Source organism: Typopeltis vanoorti, chromosome 18 (genome assembly GCF_054136105.1).
Source record: "Typopeltis vanoorti isolate ZY-2024b chromosome 18, IOZ_Tvanoo_1.0, whole genome shotgun sequence".
Classification (NCBI taxonomy): domain Eukaryota; kingdom Metazoa; phylum Arthropoda; class Arachnida; order Uropygi; family Thelyphonidae; genus Typopeltis; species Typopeltis vanoorti.
Genome location: NC_143566.1, coordinates 32,153,188 through 32,173,681, shown reverse-complemented (window position 1 = coordinate 32,173,681; position 20,494 = coordinate 32,153,188).

Sequence of the window (20,494 nt, the reverse complement as noted above, 5' to 3'; positions counted from 1 at the left end):
AGTTTCCCCCTCTTACACGCTGGAGTTGCCCTGCTACAGCTGAGTATGTTTCATTTCATTCTCCACATGAGATTCCACTGGTACACAATTAGTGTTTAGATAATTAAAATCACCCATGTTCAGGGGTGTAGTCCCAAAAGAAATAGTGCCAGGACTCTACCTTGGAAACAGAAATCCAGAACACGAAGTGCGGCATTATTATTATTATTATTATTGTATCATGTTATCTTATCAAGATAAAATGGTAAAACTGATATTCTGGGAACAACCCACACTTATGCAAGCAGCACGGACACAACACAAAATATTTAAGGTGAAACACTTATGCCACTACACTGACATGTTAAAACATTACTACAGCCCAACCTATAGAGTAACCAGAACAACATATCAGATAACAAGACCACAGTCAACAAACTACATAACATATAAGTACAACAATCACTATGGCAAAGCCGTAGCGATTGATATAAATATTATAGCAAGAAAGAAAATTAGAGAAATTCCTGTTTTTCTCTCTGTGTCTCCCTCACATACACACACACACACAAAAAAAAAAAAAACTATGACAACCCCTCTCAAAAAACACCACTACAAGGACACAAACAAATACACCATGTCCAAATCCAACCCTACTTGCAAAAACAAAACGTTAAAATGTATAATAGCAGTTGAAGTCTTCCAAGCACATACCAACAACCAACAAACAGTAAAATGAACACCTGGCTTACGACCAATATAGAAACATAACCACGAAACCACCGCCATCAATTATCTTCCTCAGGTAAGCTCTGAAAAGCTTCGAGGAAGAAATCAGAAATGCCTCCCAAAATGCTTCTCAAATTAATTATTATATTAGTTATTCACTAAAAAAACTGTATAATTATCACTGTTAATATTAGGACAAGTGTTGTAAATGCATAATACAGAGGCAAAGAGTGTTATTAAAATTATTAACTGAAATCCAATGTAGAAAAATTTTGTAAAATTATACTCAAGATAACTGTTTAAATATTTTCGCAATAAATAAAAATATTATTTATTTAAAAAAATATTATTATTGTTGTTGTTATTGTTGTGACGGCCATATGGTAGAGAGATTGCCTTGTTTTCTGAAACGAAAATGACAAGAGCGGCAAGCTGCTATTTTTTGACCGAACGCTGGAAATGCATTATAATTCTTATAATTTATTATAATGAATTTAAAAATGTTGATTAAGCAGTAAAAGATTAGAAGATGAAATAGAATGTAAAAGAATAGGAGCCATAGCTAAAAGAGAAGTCAGAAAAAGACATAAAGAATCATGGAACAAATTTGTTTCTAATTTAGAACATGATTTATATAAAATAAGACCCAATGTATATAAAATAAGACCCAATGTATATAAAATTTTGAAACACTTAAATGCACTTACCAAAGAAAACATAAAAATAAACACTGAATTAAAATTAGAAGAATTTCTAAATTACTACACAGAACTGTGGACAGACAAATATTTTATAAAAGACAATTGGCAAACAATTAACGGAAATGAAAAAGAAATAACTAAAGAAGAATTAGAAATCAGCCTGAAAGAAACAAGAAACGGAAAATCACCTGGAGAAGATAAACTAGGTTCAGAACTATATAAATATGCAGGAACTAGATTCAAAGAAAAAATCTTATTATTTTTAAATAAAATTTATTCAACTGGTATCCCCCCAATAGAATGGAAAAAAGGCAATTGTGATTCCTATCTTAAAAAAGGTAATAGAGATGCCCTAAAAACTACAGAGTCATCAGTATACTAAATTCCTGTTACAAAATATATAGCAGAATCTTAAATAGCAAACTAATGAAATATTCCGAAAACTTTATTTTAGAAGTACAGAATGGATTTAGAAAAGGACGATCATGTATAGACCCGGCCTTTTGCCTAAAATTAATAATAGAGAAAAGAAAAGAATACAATTTAGAATCACATATTGCATTTATTGACTTTGAAAAAGCATTTGACAAAGTTAAAACAAACATATTATTTAACGTATTAAAAGAAACACAAATACCAAATAATGTCCTAAAAGCTATCACAAGTATATATATGAAAATAATCAAATAAAAATAAGATTAAATCACGAGCTATCATATAAGAGAGAAATAAACCAAGGGGTCCGACAGTAATGTCCCCTCTCAGCAACTCTTTTTAATATCTACTTAAATGAAATAATAATAAAATGGAATAAAAATTTACATCAAGGATTTAAATTTTCTTCTACAATGAACGTAAACACTCTCCTTTTTTGCCGACGACCAAATAATAATTACAAATTTTGAAGATAAACTACAGAAAGCTATTTTAGATCTAAATGAGATATCCAAAGATTATGGTATGATAATATCAACAGAAAAATCAAAAACTATGGCCTTTAAAGGACAAGATCCAACAAGAACTAAAATAGTAATAGATAACAAGATATTAGAACAGGTGAATTCATTTAATTACCTAGGATGTACGATCACATATGAAAATGAAAAAGATATAAACGTAAAAATTGCAAAATATTAAAACATAACAGGTGTAATTAACTCTATATTTAAACTAAACCTATTTCAAAAACAAACCAGACTATAAGTGTACAATACATTAACCCTACCAGTCTTAATGTATGGAAGCGAAACCTGGACAATAAAACAAAAAGACAAACAAAGATTAACAACAGCAGAAATGAAGTTTATGAGAAAAACTGCAAAGTATACCCTATTTGCTCACAAAAGAAACGAAGATATTATGAAAGAATTAAACCAAGAACCAGTAATTGAAAAAATTAAAAAATATAAACATAGATGGATGGAACACGTTCAAAGAATGAAAACAGAAAGATTACCAAAACAAGCCTTAAGGTACAAGCCATTAGGAAAAAGAAAACCAGGACGTCCTCTTAAACGATTCAACGATGACTTCAAAGACCGGAACAGGCCATGTTAGGCCTATATCCTTGATATGCATGATGATGATGATGATGATGAAAAATTTTGATAGTTTTAAAATAGAACCCTGATCCGACTACACCCCTGCCCATATCCTTTCACATAAGTTAAACCAAAATAAGCACAAAATCATCCTTTCTACGTAATTCTCCATGATTAAGAGAGTCGCATAACGTGTTGGTTCTTAAGCATAGACTTTCGCCATTCCTTTTATCATAATCTAGTTTTCGTTACTTTCTCTATTAGGTTGCATAGCAATAAATAAATTCTGATTCTTAGCTTTGCAGTACAAAGTGAACCTCCTATAGAAATTCATTCTTCCCTCAGTTTCATCCCACAGCCAAGAACTTGCAACCATTCCTTCCACGCCACCTGCACACAAAGTCGTTTGCAATAATAGTATTCAAGAATCACACACACACACATACACACACACAAAGCGGAATCACTCACTATGTGAGAAATGATTTCTTAGAGTTGCATCCATCTGAGAATTTAATAGACACACTAAATATTTTGCCTCTTTAATTGGGATGCTAAATTCATAACGAAGTTAACCATTAGCATTTCGACCTCTTCGTCAATTGCAAAATTATGTGGAATATTTAAAGCTTTGTTCTATAGTTTTATAATTTTAAAAAGGATTCTCAAATAGTTAGAATTTTTATTCAAAATTAGAATGAAATGTACATAATATAATTGTGATAGAAAAATTTAGGCAATTACATTGTACATGGCGTAACTTCCGTATCGTACAAATTCGAATTATTAATATACAGTATTACTATCTACAATACATGCTAAATTCTATTATTACGAATTTTTTTTACATTATGATACCAACTTTATTTTCTGTTCAGTAAATGTGTTGTTCCAGAGAACCGTTTATGTAACAAGCGATGCTTGCATATGTATGATGGTTTATGGCAAATGGATAGAGAGTACTAAATCTATCATTATGTAATTTTCGATAAGCCCTAATATCTTGCCAAAGAATAAATCGAATTTATTATGACGAGACATATATGTAGAAAGGTTAATCTTCAATTGGAGGGGGGGGGAAGGCACACATCTTTGTCACGTAACTCCAAAGTCGAGATGAAAAGAAAGAGAAACAGCACTTGTGCTCTTTTCGTTTCTCATCACTTCCCTTGTACGATGCTATCAGCAAGTTTTACTGCAACCAACTTTGTCCTTACTCAGATTTTCCATGTTACCGGTTTTTATTACGCGATTGCAGAAATAGATAAATTTCCAACTAATGGAGAACAGAGGATTCAAAAGCAACATAAAAATTAATTATTTTTTTATTATTATACTCCAAATCAGGGTACGTAGATATTATCGTTGCAGAGGAACTAAATCCTTAAGCTCATAAAAATAACGCTACATAAATTCACAGGAACATTAGGGATGTCAAATTGTGGCATTTCGTTCGCGTTTCGCCGTTTTAGAGTCTCAGTTGACAATGCAACTGATATCCAATTGTCATTATAACCAAGTTAAACCTCTTCCAGCTTACTTGCCCACCGACCACCGACTACATACACTCGCCATCATTACATAGATGTTCACATGCTTCTACGGAGATAGTTCTCCTAACTTGTAACGGTCTAACTGAAGTATCCAAAATAGCTGTCTGTAAAACTAAATACGTAATTTGTCTCAAATGTTAGAATTCTCTAAAACCTTATCTTCAAAATAATATGTTTGTTGAAATTGTGATAATAAATGAAATGGCCTACATTCATTTCTACATACGTAATATTGCAACGAGCTAGAAAGTCATTTTCTGTTTTATAGGTTTTTACTTCCACAGTTAAATGAAAAAATATATTTGACAGACGTTTCTGCAAGGCATTTACAAATCTCAGTGTGAAAATTTTTATCTGTGAGAAATTTTTATCTATTCCTCTTGAAAAGGCGAAGTTTGCGAAAAATAAAACTGGAGATCTTATAATGTTTTTATCGGTTAGTGATATTTCCTCATTGATAAATTTTCTACTCTTGGAGGAACAAACTCGCTACCCTTTTTGTTGACTGCTGATGGAGCATCTTTTTTGTTCTGTTTTTTTGGCTTTATTGTGACATGTGCATACTCGTCTTTTCTGTTTCTTATTAGCGTCTTTTTTAGTTTATTGTTGTTGTTGAAGCATGACCATTTCTCAACCAAAATCCGGCCAGCTACTTCAAAAGGCAATACTTTCAAAGCTGGTCTCAAGGGTTATTGAGATACAGGAAAAAACCAAAAGATCTGCTACAAGATTATTGGGTAAATAAAGTATCAACAGGCAGGAATGTTTATTCATGCAAACTCGTCGCTACAAGAACGACGAAGACATTGATGGACTACGGAACTTGTAGTGGTTTATGGAAGCCTAGGGAAATAATTGATAGCGATGACGTCGCCAAGAACGTTTTCATATAAAGTTGATTTTTGCAAAATTCTTGTTTTGGACTACGTAAAACATTCCACATTGCGGAAAGTATTTTCGATATTTTTATATATGTAAAGCCTTAGCAAAAGTACTCATCTAAGACGTTCTGAACTTATACAATATTCTGACCTTCTGTAACAGTTTTTTTTTTTTTTTTGAAACCCGAAATCACTTAATTTTTAGAATTTGGAAAAATTACCAATGAAATGTACCTTGTGTTTTGATTAGCTCAATATTTAATTCAATGGGATATTATATATGCTACTTGCAGTTGCATCTATTACTAACGTCTTTAACACACTTGTTTTTCACTATCATCGAATCAGAAATTCGCATTGCGCTTTCATATATTGCTATCAGAAGCAACGCAGATCAAACATTCCATTAACATCAACCACATAACTGAATCCTTAACGACTATACAAACAAAATATTCTATTCACATATATACATATGTGTGTGTGTGTGTGTAGAAAGTTTTTTACCTTGGGTATATTATACGTTAAAGATACCAAGTAATTTTATAAAACTTAATTTTAATCCTTGTTCCCAAGTAAGCAAACAGGCAAGTAAGTCAAGTTTGCGCCTGAACATAGTTCAAGTTTGAGGCAACTCGTGGTAAAGGTGGAGTAAGCTCTGATCACTTTACCTTAGTATCTCCCCTAATGCAAAGCCCATCTCCTTGCGGACACAGATGATACTATGCATTAACGGAAGGGCCACTACCCAGATAGGTTTCGACCTTTATTGAGGTCTCGTCAGTGGGAGCCAGATCCTAAGATGCCAAAGTTGAAGTAATGCAGAACTTATAAACTTTACCTATATAAGTTCCCACAAAGTGCTTTGACCTTATTAAATAAAAATCTGATGAGAGAAAGATGTAGAAAGTGGCCCTTCCTTTAAAGCTTAGCATCATCTGTGCCCGCAAGGAGATGTGCTTTGCATTAGAGGAGATACTAAGGGAAAGTGATCAGAACTTACTCCACCTTTACTACGAGTTGCTTCAGAGTTGAACTATGTTCGGGCGCAAACTTGACTTACCTATCTGTTTGCTTACTTGGGAAAAAGGATTAAAACCTATAAAATTGCTTGGTATCTTTAACGTATAATATACCAAAGGTAAAAAAATTTCTACATATATATATATATATATATATACCGGGTGATTAAAAAATAACGTCACGTGTTTAGAGCCCTCTAGCGAGTAATGTATTGGACGAAACACACCAATATTCGGTAGACGTACACAGTGGAACATGGGGATTGGATTTAACGAAAAAAAATAGTACCAAAAGTCGCTAACAGGGGAACTTTTGGCGCTGCCAAATTAATTTTTAGTGGGTGTGACTAATGAATGACTAAATGGCAAATGAGAGACAGCATACGTCAATTTCATGACGTTTATTGTTATTTACAAATGAGGTTCAATGTGGCCACCATTCTGATGTTCCAGGAACTGCATACGGTGCACGACATTTTCCACAGTGGCTCGCAACATATCGGAATTGATTTGTCTCAAGTGTAACGTTATTCGATCTTTCAAAGTTGGAATATCGGGTACATGTCCTTGATATACAATGCTTTTCAGAAATCCCCACAGCCAAAAGTAACAGGGATTGAGATCAGGCGATCTCGGTGGCCATGGCGTGGGAAATGCACAACTAATGATTCTTCTATCAGAGAAATGTTGTCGCAAAACACGTTGTACCTGAAATCCGATGTGGGATGGTGCACCATCCTGCATGAAGATGGTCGAATCGAGACATCCTCGTTGCTGCAGTTGTGGAACCACAAAGTTCTGTAGCATATTGGCATACCTGTTAGCATTGACGGAACAGGTCAGCAGTCCATTTTGGCAATTTTCCTCTTAAAAGTATGGACTTATGATAAAAGATGCCGTAAATCCGCACCACACTGTGACTTTGGGTGAGTGGATAGGCATCTGCGGATAAGTTGCAGACCAAATGCGACAGTTGCGTGTGTTAATATCGCCGTTCAAATAAAAGTGCGCTTCGTCACTCCATAAAATCTGCCACGGCCATGCATCATCTACTTCCATACGCGCTAAAAATCTCAAAGATAAGTCGATTCGTGTGGTCGTATCAGCAGGGCGCAATTCTTGGACATGACTGATTTTATAGGGGTAAAACTTCAACATCTGATGTAGGATTTTCCACACCGTTGTGTATGCGATATCCGTTTGCCGCGATATTGCTCGTGCACTGCTGTTACCCTGCACATTCGACATCTCCTGTTCCACAATAGTAGTTGAAACCTGTTCAACTTGTTGGTGATTGATTGGTTTGCATCCCCTGCCTACCTGCACTGCTAGAGTTCCAGTAGTTTCAAATCGTAAGTTTGTTACGCTAATCGGCCCTTTTCGTAAATTTTTCATACGCCGAAAATCACGAAGACAAGCACTAGCATTATTGTTCCGCTGATAATAGAGTTTGACTAACAAAGCACGCTAAAGTAAAGTAAGAGGCATCGAAAAGCAGTTCGTCTACGAATGATAAGAAATCTCACAGGCTTTCCTTTTATTGCATGATCGCTCACAAGAATCGCGATAATTCAAATTAACGAATTTTACTCGGTAAACAGCGACAAAATTTCCCCTGTTGGCGACTTTTGGTAATATTTTTTTCGTTAAATCGAATCCCCATGTTCCACTGTGTATGTCTACTGAATAGAGCTGTTTTTCGTCCAATACATTACTATCTAGAGGGCTCTGAACACTTGATGTTATTTTATAATCACCCGATATATATAAATATCAGTACATTGTTTTCTTTATATTTCCAAAGCCTTTACTCGTTATTTAATAGTGCTGCTGTAAAGTCATTACATTCTTCTTTTTAATTGAAACTGTTTGTGGAATTTTCAGACTAAAAATACTTCCTTTTTAGGTACAATGTAGGTACTTATAATAATGTTCATTTTAGGTTATTTCATCACTGAAATTTAATGATGCACAACAAAATATCCGTCAAATTTCGTACAAAATTCTCATAGTTTCTACATTCCGCTTTGAAATAATGCTGGATTTATTATCCACACGGGCTCACTTCAGTGAGTACGGGCGTGGCAAACCTGAGGCACCTGATGCTGGACCATGCCTTACTTCATCTAATATACATCTGTTATATTATTTGTAGCCTAGTCCCTCCTCTTCCTCCCTTGCTTCTTTCTTTCTTTCTTTCTTCTCTTCTTGCTCCTTCCTCCAAATTCTATTAGAGTATTCGAGGGGAATCTTTCCTATTTTGCTGTGTCATTTCGTCTTGTGCTAACAGGACATTATCAAACACTGTAACATGATCAGGCCATCAAAAAATGTTCATACCGCATCGTCAGTCGCGCGGGTTACCAAGGGACGCGTTCGGATTTTAGGCAGAGGGACCGGTTCGAAAAATATGTTACAGTCTCCCTTAGACACCACTCCTCAGCGCTCTGCTAGAGGAAACTCAATCAACGGGCCCGCTACCTGTTTGGGGAGGTGTTTAGGGCAGCGCAAAGAAATGGTTCTGCAAAAAGGACGGAAATGGCAACGACAACGGCACCAGACTATGGCTTTAGGCAACTGGAACAGCTTTTCTCTGACAGGGAAGGAGTTGGAACTGGTCGAGGAAGCCAAGCGCTACCTGCTAGACTTAGTCGGGCTTTCTTCGACCAAGAGGTTCTGGAGCTGTCGACCTGGATAAGGGGTGGAAGCTCTACTATGGTGTAAGCCCAACAATGTCTGCTCAGGCGGGTGTGGGGATACTCACAAGCCCCCAGCTGTCAGATTGTGTTGCTGAGTGGATGCGATTGGGGGGACGGGTATGTGTGTGTTAAGGCTTCAGATGAAAAACCATGATTTGGCTGTGGTGCAAGCCTATGCAACTAATCTGCAGTCAGAAAACTCTGCCTTTCTAGAGGAAGTGGATGCTGCTTTTGACATGGTGGCAGACATGGAATCAGTCCTGCTAATGCGTGACTTCAATGCACACGTTGGAACAGATGACCAGACATGGAGGGGTGTGGTTGGGAAACGCTGCACCTCTTGGATGTCCACAACTGCTGGGCCACCCAGGTTCAAAGAGATTCCCAAGCATACTGCAGATGTTGAGGAGGAGTGGAAGCTGTTCAGAACAGCTGTCACTGCCTCTGCACTCTCATGCTGTGGCAGAAAGCGGCTCGGCGTGGCAACGGGCAGTGAGAAAAGTACACCTTGGTGGAACCAAGAAGTCCAAAAAACTGTCCGGGCAAAAAAGGAGTCCTACCTAACACGGCTTAGGATCAGGTCACCTGAGATGCATTTACGGTATGCTGAGGCACGAAAAGCTGCTGCTGAGGCAGTAAAGATAGCAAAGCAGAAGACTTGGGAATCATTTGGAGAAAGTTAGACTCATCCTATGCAAATGCAAACAAAGTATTCTGGCAGACCATCCACCACATTCGAGGGAGGAAATCGTGCACAGCAAGGGCAATTAAGGACTCTGATGGTGCACTTTTAACAACCGAGAAGGATATCCTCCGCAGATGGAGGGAATACTTTGAGAGCCTTCTTAATCTGGGTGGCCCAGCAGTTGTGGACATCCAAGAGGTGCAGATCGGGGAAATGACTAGTCTCACAGCAGAAGAGGTCTATTTAGCAATAAAATCGCTAAAATCGGGCAAGGCTGCTGGCGACGATGAAATTCGACCCGAAATGCTAAAAGCCTTAAATGGAGACGGTGTTCTCTGGCTGACTCGAGTGTGTCAGGCTGCTTAGATATCTGGGCGAGCACCAAAGCAATGGCAGACAGGCATAATAATACTAGTCTTTAAGAAAGGAGACCAGAAGGATTGCAGTAACTATCGTGGCATCTCTCTGCTCAGCCTGCCTGAGAAATTGTATTCTAAGTGCTTGGAAAGACGGTGCAGGAGCATAGTTGAGTCAACGTTCCAGGAAGAACAATGTGGCTTTCGTCCTGGTAGAAGCACAACTGACCAAATTTTCACTTTAAGGCAAGTCTTTGAGAAATCTTGGGAATATATCCCTGTATGAATGCCCAGAGTTTTGTGTCAGGGTGAACAGCACAAAGCAAGTCTGAACCTTTCACAGTCTCCGTTGGCCTCCGCCAAGGGTGTGTTCTGTCACCCCTCCTTTTCATAATATTTATGGACTGGATTGACGGGCACAGCCCAGGAAGTGAGTGTGTCAGAATTGGAAGTGTAGCATTCGACGTCTGCTTTTTGCAGATGACCTAGTTCTGCTTAGCTCTTTCATAGATGACCTCCAGCGGACACTGGATAGGTTTGTAGCTGTTTGTGCAGACGCCGGAATGAAGATCGGTGTGAACAAAACTGAAACATTTGTGGTCTCAAGACAACCATCCCAGTGCACTTTACATGTAAGTGGAGTCCCAATGAGGAAGGTGGAGAAGTTTAAATACCTTGGGTCCATATTCACGAATGATGGAAAATGGAACGTAGAGCTAGATACTCGAATTGGCTTAGCAAGCCCAATACTGCGGGAGCTTGGTCGTTCGGTAGTATTGAAGCGGCAGTGAAGTCAGAAGGCAAAGCTGACTGTCGTCAATACAGTCTATGCCCCCATCCTCACCTATGGTCATGAAGAGTTGGGTAATGACCGAAAGAATGCGGACACGAATCCAAGCGGCTGAATTGAGGTTCCTTCGAGGGGTTGCGGGGCTAAGAAGACTCGACAGAGTCAGAAGCTCTGCAATTCGGGAAACCCTAAATACTCAACCGCTGCTTCTCCGTGATGAGAGATCACAGTTACGTTGGTACGAGCACCTGGTCAGAATGCCACAAGAGAGGCTCCCTCAGCAGGCTCTCTTTGCCAAGTCAGAGGGTGGGAGGCCAGGTGGAAGGCTAGATAGATTATATCCAAAACCTTGGTGAACACGTTTGGGAATCCCACCAGAACACCTGTGCTTGGTGGAAGAGGATCGTGACCATTGGAAGGTCCTCTTGCAGCTGTTGCCCACAAACCCAATTAAGAAAGGTGGGCCTTGAAGATGTATGTATGTATGTATGTATGTATTATTCACTTGATTTTTAAATAGCGCCAAAAGAGCGCTTTTGGCTCTTTATTTTAGTAAAGATTTTTACACACCGGCCGAAAGTTCGCTTACAAAAAATACTCCTCATGAAGGTTATTTTCTTGATCATAAATTAGTAAATAATAATATTTTTTGGTTTACCGAAGTTCAGTTAATAAAATTGATCAAGTGTTGATCAATTTTATTAACTGAACCAAGTAGTTTCGCCACACTTATCTGTTGGCATCTTCAGGACTTACATAGAGGTTTAAACAATCTCACAATTATGCGTAACTGCAAACTGACAAGAATAACTGTAAAAAACTGACTAGAATAATTAAAAATAAAATAGTATCGAACGTGAATGAAACACGTATCGCGTGTACAAGATCAGCTAGCTGTTGCTGAGGAACGTTCTGTAGTTTGTATTAAAGTTCATTTCTTCCATTTTTAAGGTTCTGATTAGGGTTTTCCTTATCTCTGGGAGTATTAGGCCTTGATTTATGTTAAGGTTGACAGTAGAACGGGCGACTGTGGCTGCCTCTTTGAAAATTCTTGAATCGTAATCTTCCTCTATGTAAGGGGAACAGCTTTTGTACCACTCGATGATATGGTTAGTTGTAGAGAAATGAGACGATAGGCCAGAAATGTCCTGCGTGTTATTTTTGACATAGCCAATGTGCTCCTTTTGCCTGATTTCGAGGCTTCTCGAAGTCTGTCCGATGTATCTAGAGCCACATGAGCATGGAATATTATAAACTCCAGCATATTTGTAGAAAGGATGGTTGTCTTTTGGAGATCTTAGTAGTTTACTAATAGATTCTATTGGTTTGAATGTTACTCTTATTTTATGTTGTTTGAGGAGATTGGCGAGCTTGTTGGAGATGCCACTTACAAACGGAATTACCATCGTTTTTATATATTGAATATCTTCTTGTTCTCTTTGTGGTGGTTCAGAGAAAATGATTTTATTGACTAGTCTTCTTGGATATCCGTTCAAGTACACATTGTTGGAAATAAATTTTAACTCATCTTGAAGGGTCTTGTTGTCCGTTGTGATGCGAATCGCTCTTTTCTTTAACATGTGTACAATGCTGAGTTTATGTGAGATGTGGTGGGAGGAGTTGAAATGTAGGTAGCGACCTGTATTGGTCGGTTTTCTGTAAACCGATAGATTTATACTGCCGTCAATTTGTTTTTTGATTAAGATGTCTAAAAACGGTAGTTGTTTTTCTCTTTCAAGTTCCAGAGTGAATTTAATAGAATGATGGAAGGCATTGACCTTTTTGAGAAAATCATATATGTCATCTTTGTTATTGTTCCATACGATGAAGATATCGTCCACATATCTAAACCAAATTTTAGGTTTAGGAAAAATTTGCGATAAGATTTTGTTTTCTAAGTCTTCCACAAAGAGGTCAGCACATGAAGGTGAGAGTGGGCTCCCCATTGCCAAGCCTGTTAATTGTTGATAGATCTTATTTTTCCAAGAAAAGTAGTTGGAGTTTAGGCAGTGAGCAAACAATGAGGTTATATCTTGTGGGAACAAGGTACTTAAGATGTCAATGACCTCTACTACAGGAACGTTTGTAAAGAGAGAGGTGACATCTAAGCTGGCTAGAAGATCATTATCCGATATCTTGATGTTTTTTAACTTTTCCACAAAATGTCCGGAGTTTTTAATGTAACTGTCTGAGTTGTGGATGTGTTGCTGTAAGAGTTTCGAGAGATGTTTTGACAATAAGTAGGTAGGAGAGTAGATTGCATCAACGATTGGGCGTAAAGGAATACCATCTTTGTGCACTTTTGGCACACCATAGAGTCTCGGAGTTAAAGGATGCATCGATTTTAGTTTTTTAATCAAGAAGGTTGGCCAGTTGGATAAATTGCATAGTAATTCATTGGTATCATTGTGGTTTTTTAATGTTGGATCTTTTGTTAAAAGACGGTATACAGACAAGTCAGATAGTAGATGGTTGACTTTGTCCTCATAGTCCTTTGAGTTCAGTATTACAGTACTGTTTCCTTTATCTGCTTTAAGTATTATGATGTCTTTGTTGTTTTTTAAATTATGAATAGTTCTTCTATCTAATGAGGAGAATTTTTGTTTTGTAGAATATGCAGAGGAAAGTACTATACTTTAGTCTTAGATCATTTGCTGTGTGAGGCGGTAATAATGAGATTCCTTTTTCTAGACTACAGATGAAATCTACCTTAGGAATCTGTTGAGGAGCTATTGCATAGTTGAAACCTTTTTTGAGAATATCGATTTCAGGTTTCTTTAAGATGTGGTTTGAGAAATTAATAATAACTTGGTTATCTGGTAGAGAAGGTTTAGACTCATTGTGGGTGGTATAAAGGTGGTTAAATTTTTTAATCTGGGTCTGTCTGCTTTTGTTAAAAGCTTTGGTGAACTTGGTATTAATCATTTTATCTAAGACTTGCCAAATTTCCTCATCTAAAGAGCTGGAGAGATCCATGAACAGTTCATAACATTGTGAGTCAATTAGACTAAGCACAAATATTGTGTGATGTAACCTTTCACGAATGAGTAACATCCATGTCTTCAAATAGATATTTTTAGCTTGTCTAGTATTGAAACGAGGTTTAAGATGTAAAAACTTAGGAATTATACAGTTATCTCGGCAACGTTTTAAAAAAGTGACATGGTTTAGTAACCTTGCCTTTTTACATTTTATGATTTCAAAACGGCGTACCTGGATTTTCGTATCACCATTGACTCTATTCATCATGAAGGTTGTTTTCTTGATCATAAATTAGTAAATAATAATATTTTTTGGTTTTCTTCCTCTATGTATGGTCATCTTCCTCTATGTAAGGGGAACAGCTTATGTCGCACTCGAGGACATGGTTAGTTGTAGAGAAATGAGATGATAGGCCAGAAATGTCCTGCCTGTTGTTTTTGACATAGCCAATGTGCTCCTTTTGCCTGATTTCGAGGCTTCTCGAAGTCTGTCCGATGTAACTAGAGCCACATGAGCATGGAATATTATAAACCATAGAGGAAGATTACCATTCAAGAATTTTCAAAGAGGCAGCCACAGTCGCCCGTTCTACTGTCAACCTTAACAGAAATCAAGGCTCCTGATATTCCTGAAATCAGCCTCAGCTCTGAAAAAATTTCCCACACCTCAGCAGATTTGGGTGCATGAGACCGCCCCAAGTTTGGGAAGCATGCATTTGAAGAACATCAAGCCAACGGCCAAGAGAACCTCATTTATTTACCCCTCTAGGGAGCACCTTTGAGACTCTAGGACCGACTTCAGTTGCCTTTTTTCAGCCTCATTTGATTAGGGATTAGTGCTTCCGTGCATATATCATAGTTTTGTGATCCCTGAAGATGACAAAGTAACATTGCCGAAATATAATAAGGTATTGATTAAAGTTTTTAATTAATTTTCTATTATACGTTTTAATTTCCTAAAAATATTAAAAGCCATGTATAATCCAATCTTAAAAGTTGATCTACAAGAATTGCTGTTGCAGTTTTGCATTTGTTGCATGAATCAGATGAAGGCTGTGTATTAAGCTGGAATTCCTGGTGCAAGCAACCTGTAGTCTTTTTTCTTTAACCATTTTCTGTCTCCTGCTGGACGAAAGGCACTCCTAAAGTAAATAAATGTTTTAATTTACGTTATTGTTTATTTTGAATGATTTTGTACGGATTGCATGCATTTTTGTGCAGCATTGTCATAAAGAATGAAGAAATGTTTCTTCCCTCAGTAAATATAAAGATGAACTTTATCGCACAGGAAATGTATAAGTGGAGCAAACCGCATTTAAAAAGATCTACCACTTAAATTCTAATTTTCGCATGAGAAACTAATGTTCGCCCGTAAACATCTATTGTCGTACTTTTTCTGCTGGTATCTGCCATCCGACAGGTTTTCATTATGTTATTAACGATTAAATTGACTTGATAATCTGGGAAGACAAAGAATTCTACACAATCTTTCGTATAAAAGAAAGATGAACTTCGAATGTTGCAGCTTTTGATAGAATAATTCGGTTAAATTAGACATCCGTCACCTAAAAGTTCGTAATTTCCCTTTAGACTTTAGCTAGTATTTCCCTTTTTACTTGAAGTATTTCCCTTTTTACTTGAAGTATTTCCCTTTTTACTTGAAGTATTTCCCTTTTTACTTAAATCTATGATTATAGATTTATTTTACGCTTTTCCAGATTGTACAAAAAAGAGCACAGAGAAGAATAATGGCTGAGGGATGAACTATTAATTGTAAAAGAAAACTGAACAAGAGCAATCGTCATTTACTGTTGAAATCTTATTACCTGAATTTATCTGCATCCTGTGGATTTCGCCGCATGTTCCATTAAATCCAAAAGATAATAAAAAATGCGTAATGAGGTGAGGCATTTACCTCGCTAATCAGCTTTGTAGGGATAGCTGATATCGATATGACGTATAACGGAGCAAATGGCATCTGCACGTTCGGTAATCCAACGTTATATAATTCGCCCATTTGTAGATCCCTTCTTGGCATTTTGCCAAGAATAGTCGATTCATGCTGAAGGGGAGAAAGAAATGAAGGATGTACGAATTGGTCGTCAACATGCGAAATCACGTGTTTTCTTGTCTGTCGCTGTACTACTACTAGTTTGATTTTTGTTGCCGCATTTTTGCATTTTTTTTTTTATTATTAATTTGTATGATGGATCCAGTACAGTCAACAAGTTCTGTTGTTAAACGTTTCAGTAGCTCTTGCAAAAGAATATTGAATAATGTGCTGCCATTCTCCGAAAAAGAATCATCAGAAGGCCGTCTTCTTGTTCCCCTTTCTCAAGTCATAAAACGTGCAAGTGCAATTGTGGGCGTATCGGGGTCGACTGTTAAAAGAATTCGTAGGGAATCAAAAGGTGAAGGTAAGCCAAAATGTAAATCTCCTAAAAACGCCAGAGAAAGAAAACCATCGAAACCGTAGCTTTGAATAATTTTGATGTAGACGTTATAAGAAGAACTATTCACGAATTTTATGTGGTCGAGAAAAGAGTGCCAACTGTTCCGAAATTGATTCCTGTGCTTAAAGAAAAAATTAATTTTCCTTGGAAAAGAGAAACTTTAAGGAAAATACTTCATGAAATTGGATTTTGTTTTAAAAAGTCCCAGAATAAAAGGAAACTTATCATGGAGCGAAGTGACATTGTTTTATCTAGAACGCAGTATTTGAGAGCAATAAGACGTTTCAGGGAGGAGAAAAGACCGATTGTGTATCTAGATGAAACTTGGATTGATAGTAATTTAACTTATGAAAAATGTTGGCAGTCTAAAGAAGAATGTGGAGTGCTACAAACCGGAAATGCCTCGCGGCGCATAATAATTTTGTGTGCGGTGGCGAAATGGTTTTTTTTACCGAATTCAAACTTACTATACAAAGCCAATTCAAGTATTGGAAATTACTATGGGCAAATGAATTCTACGATCTTCGAAAAAGTGGGCAGAAGAAAAACTGATTCCAAACCTTCCTAAAAATGCTGTTATAATTGATAACGCTTCATATCACTCTATTCGATTAAACAAAGTTCCAAATTGGTCTAATAAGAAGCAAGTTCTTATGGATTGGCTCTCTGCAAATAACATTTCTCATTCCCCAGATATGCGAAAATTGAATTGCTTAATTTGGTCAAAAGAAACTCGCCCACAACTAAACTATTTAAATTCGACACGATGCTCAAATAATGTTGGAGTCTTGACAAGTAACAGACTGATTTGGAGGAAAATTGTAGATAGGAAGTTAGTAAAAATGTAAATTTTTAATGTAGTACTATCATATCCTGTACACCGCTTGAGGGTACATGGCAGGAATTTGATGATGATGATGACGATGCTCAAAGAGCATAGATTTCTAGCTTTGAGGCTATCACCATATCATTGCGATATTAATGCTATTGAGTATGTTTGGGCAGAAGTGAAAAGTTTCATTCGCCATCGCAACGTAACTGGGGATATTGACATGTCGAAACTTTTTAAGCTTTCAGAACAGACGATTGAAAGTATTGCAGTTCAAAACTGGGGAAAATATTGCTTTCATGTCACCTCATTGGAAAATATATATTGGGACAGAGACGAAATTATCGAAGAATTATGCGAACCTTTGGTGATCAGTTTAAGTGAAAGTGATGGCGATTCGGACACCGATTCAGATGACTCTGAAGATTAAAAGAATTTGACAATGGCATTTTTTCCAACATTTTTTTTTTTTTTTTTTGCTAAAAGAGTCACAACAAGTCATAAATAATTAATCAGTTTAGGGCATTAAAGTGTCTCAGTTCTCTCAACTGTAAGTTTAGAATATCTAAGTTCATTTGAAATAATTTCTGTTTTTCTATATAATTATTTTTATTTTATAGAAAACTTTCTTAAAAATGAACTTAGTTACATTTTTGTTTTATGCTATACCTTTAATGTTGTTAACACTCTACATACATTTTTCCAACTGTTGTACAAGCAAAATAGTTACACTTTAAAAACAGCAATGTGCGTAAAAGAAAAGCTAAATTTTCCGACCTGTTATAATAAACAAACTCATCCCAGAAGACAGACTGATTACCCTATTATCGGAATGGATTCTCCTTTTTCTGACATGCGCAGAAGTGTCGAGGGATCTCTAATCGGTGGGTTAACTATACCCTTGTTACTGCTGAAATGTGTGCAAGCGAGAGAGAGAGTTCAGCCTTTGGGAAAGGTTAGTATCTCTTTTGATTACTACTTACTTCATGGGCGGCCAGTTTAATCCCTATAGGAAGCTGAAAAAAAAAAAAAACGGATATTTTCGAAGTAAAAATAAAATAAAATAAAACCTGTAAATTAGTAAATGAGAAGAATGTTGCGGTTTATAAATAAGTTTTGTAACGTCTTGTAAATTTATATAAATCTGTTTAGTGAGCATTAAAGGAAATGTACTGAAGTTTATCTTTTCACTTCCTTTATTCATTAACGATAATTACTTTACAAAAGCATTACTGTTAGAAAAATTCAGTGCTTTTACTCACGCAGTTACAACTTTCTTCCGACATTTAGCTAACGCGGCAAGCAACAGCAAAGTAAATTGGTAGGAATACCTCCACACTGGTTGTTAACAAAACTAATCGATAATTTATGTTCGTTAAGTCGAAGTCTGATGAACCATCCAACGACTTATAAAATTTAAAGGAACAAAATGATTATTTTGTGGAGTATTTTAAAACTGTCAACCTGTGAACAGGTTTACAGCTTTTAAGCAAACCAACATCCTGATCATGAATTAATGATTGTGAGTGGCACTTTGCGACGATAAATTCACAGGCTTTTTCCACTCTGAACTTGCTGTTTGTCTCTAAAAACACGTTCATTGAACTCTAACCGTCTGTGTTAATTTGGATATTTTTCATTGATTCACGTGTCGGAAAAGAAACACATTCTGTTAAGAACTCTGCCGAAATTCCGAAACCATATCGCTGTTTCGATGATTACTTGTTTTTTCTCTGAAGTACAAGTAGACGTTGATAATTTCTTACCTATAATTATGTGTAGGTAATTATTATCATACTGCCACACCGAAGTCATTTATTTCTTTAGGAACCAGCAACTTACTGTTGATCGCTTAATATAAAATTGTGCTGGGCATTTATTAATAATGCAAACATACCGATTAAAATAATTGTTAAGTTTTAAAAATATACATTTTAATTCATGATTATCTGTAAACTTTACTGATAGGTTTCATAAAATCTCCAATAACCTGCAATTTACGTTGCAGCTAAAATAACATAAGATTTTACCATATGCAGTATCCTGATATCCAATTAAAATAACTTATTATGAAATAAAACTGCTTTAATATAAACGATAAAATGATAAAAAAAAAACATTTTACTTGGTGCCATTTCGTTATGGTGCATTTTGTTATGAGATTATTCAAAAAATATGGAAAGCTCACTTCAAACAGAAATGCTTGTGGGCTTTTCTCTCTGAAAAATTATGAAAGATTGGTAATATACGTAAACCAACCTTTTAGTATACAAATTTCAGCAATCTGAAAGTATCTGTTCAGATTTTATCAAAATAAGTTTGCACAGTTAAACCGAAGTTTGTTATAAAAACAGATCTTACATAGGGACTTAAGACTAAAGTCCCCACAGGCCTGCTTTTCCACTTGAAAGGCAGAGCAGGTCCATTAGGGATTGTACTTTATCTTTCTATAGGATAATATTTCAAATACTAATCAGGCCATTTCTTGAAAGCTTGAAACCTTTTCCGATTCTTTTTAAATATTACAACTTAGTTGATTGTTGGTCAAATATTTAAAATTAAGCTTTTTTAATCAGCTAGTTTTTATTTTCCAATGATTTGTACCGAAGATTCCTAATTTTCTTTAATAGAGAAAAATTAAACAAAAGTAGTTCCAGATAGATATCCAGGAGTGAGCTAAACTGCTACAGGGCAATATAGGAATGATTTAACACAATAAGAAGTCTTGCTACTTTGCTTAAAATCAGACCACGTGCAGATTTCTTTTAAATCTGCACGATTTAAAAGAAAAAAAAACACTGCAAACAATAACACGGAAAGCAACGATGAGATAAAATTAAAATATCGATTATCATTAATTACTGTTTGCATTACAGCTTACATACACGTTGGCGATCATTGTTCGTAATTATAATTCTATAGCTCGGTTGCCTGCTGCTACAGTGTGCCAATGAAGTGTGACGTCATCACACAACCACAGCAAACAGTCGATCATGTTAGTTAGCTTGGGAGTGAATATGCCAGACTTAAGAAAATTCAACCTCCCCTCAACTTTCTACTGTTCAAAAGATAATATTTAATTATCAATGGCGAAGTGCGATATATATGCAAGTAATAGACACATTCAGTAGCGGCGTACCTTTGCCACTCCGTACCTCTGACCGATAGTTGAACATTTCCCAGATTAATCAATCTTTATACTTTTTTTTTTTTTTTTTTTTTTTTTTTTTACCACCGACCCTTGTGGAAGGCAGAAGTTTTATTTTGGACTAAGTAGGGTAGTCAGTGGTGGCAT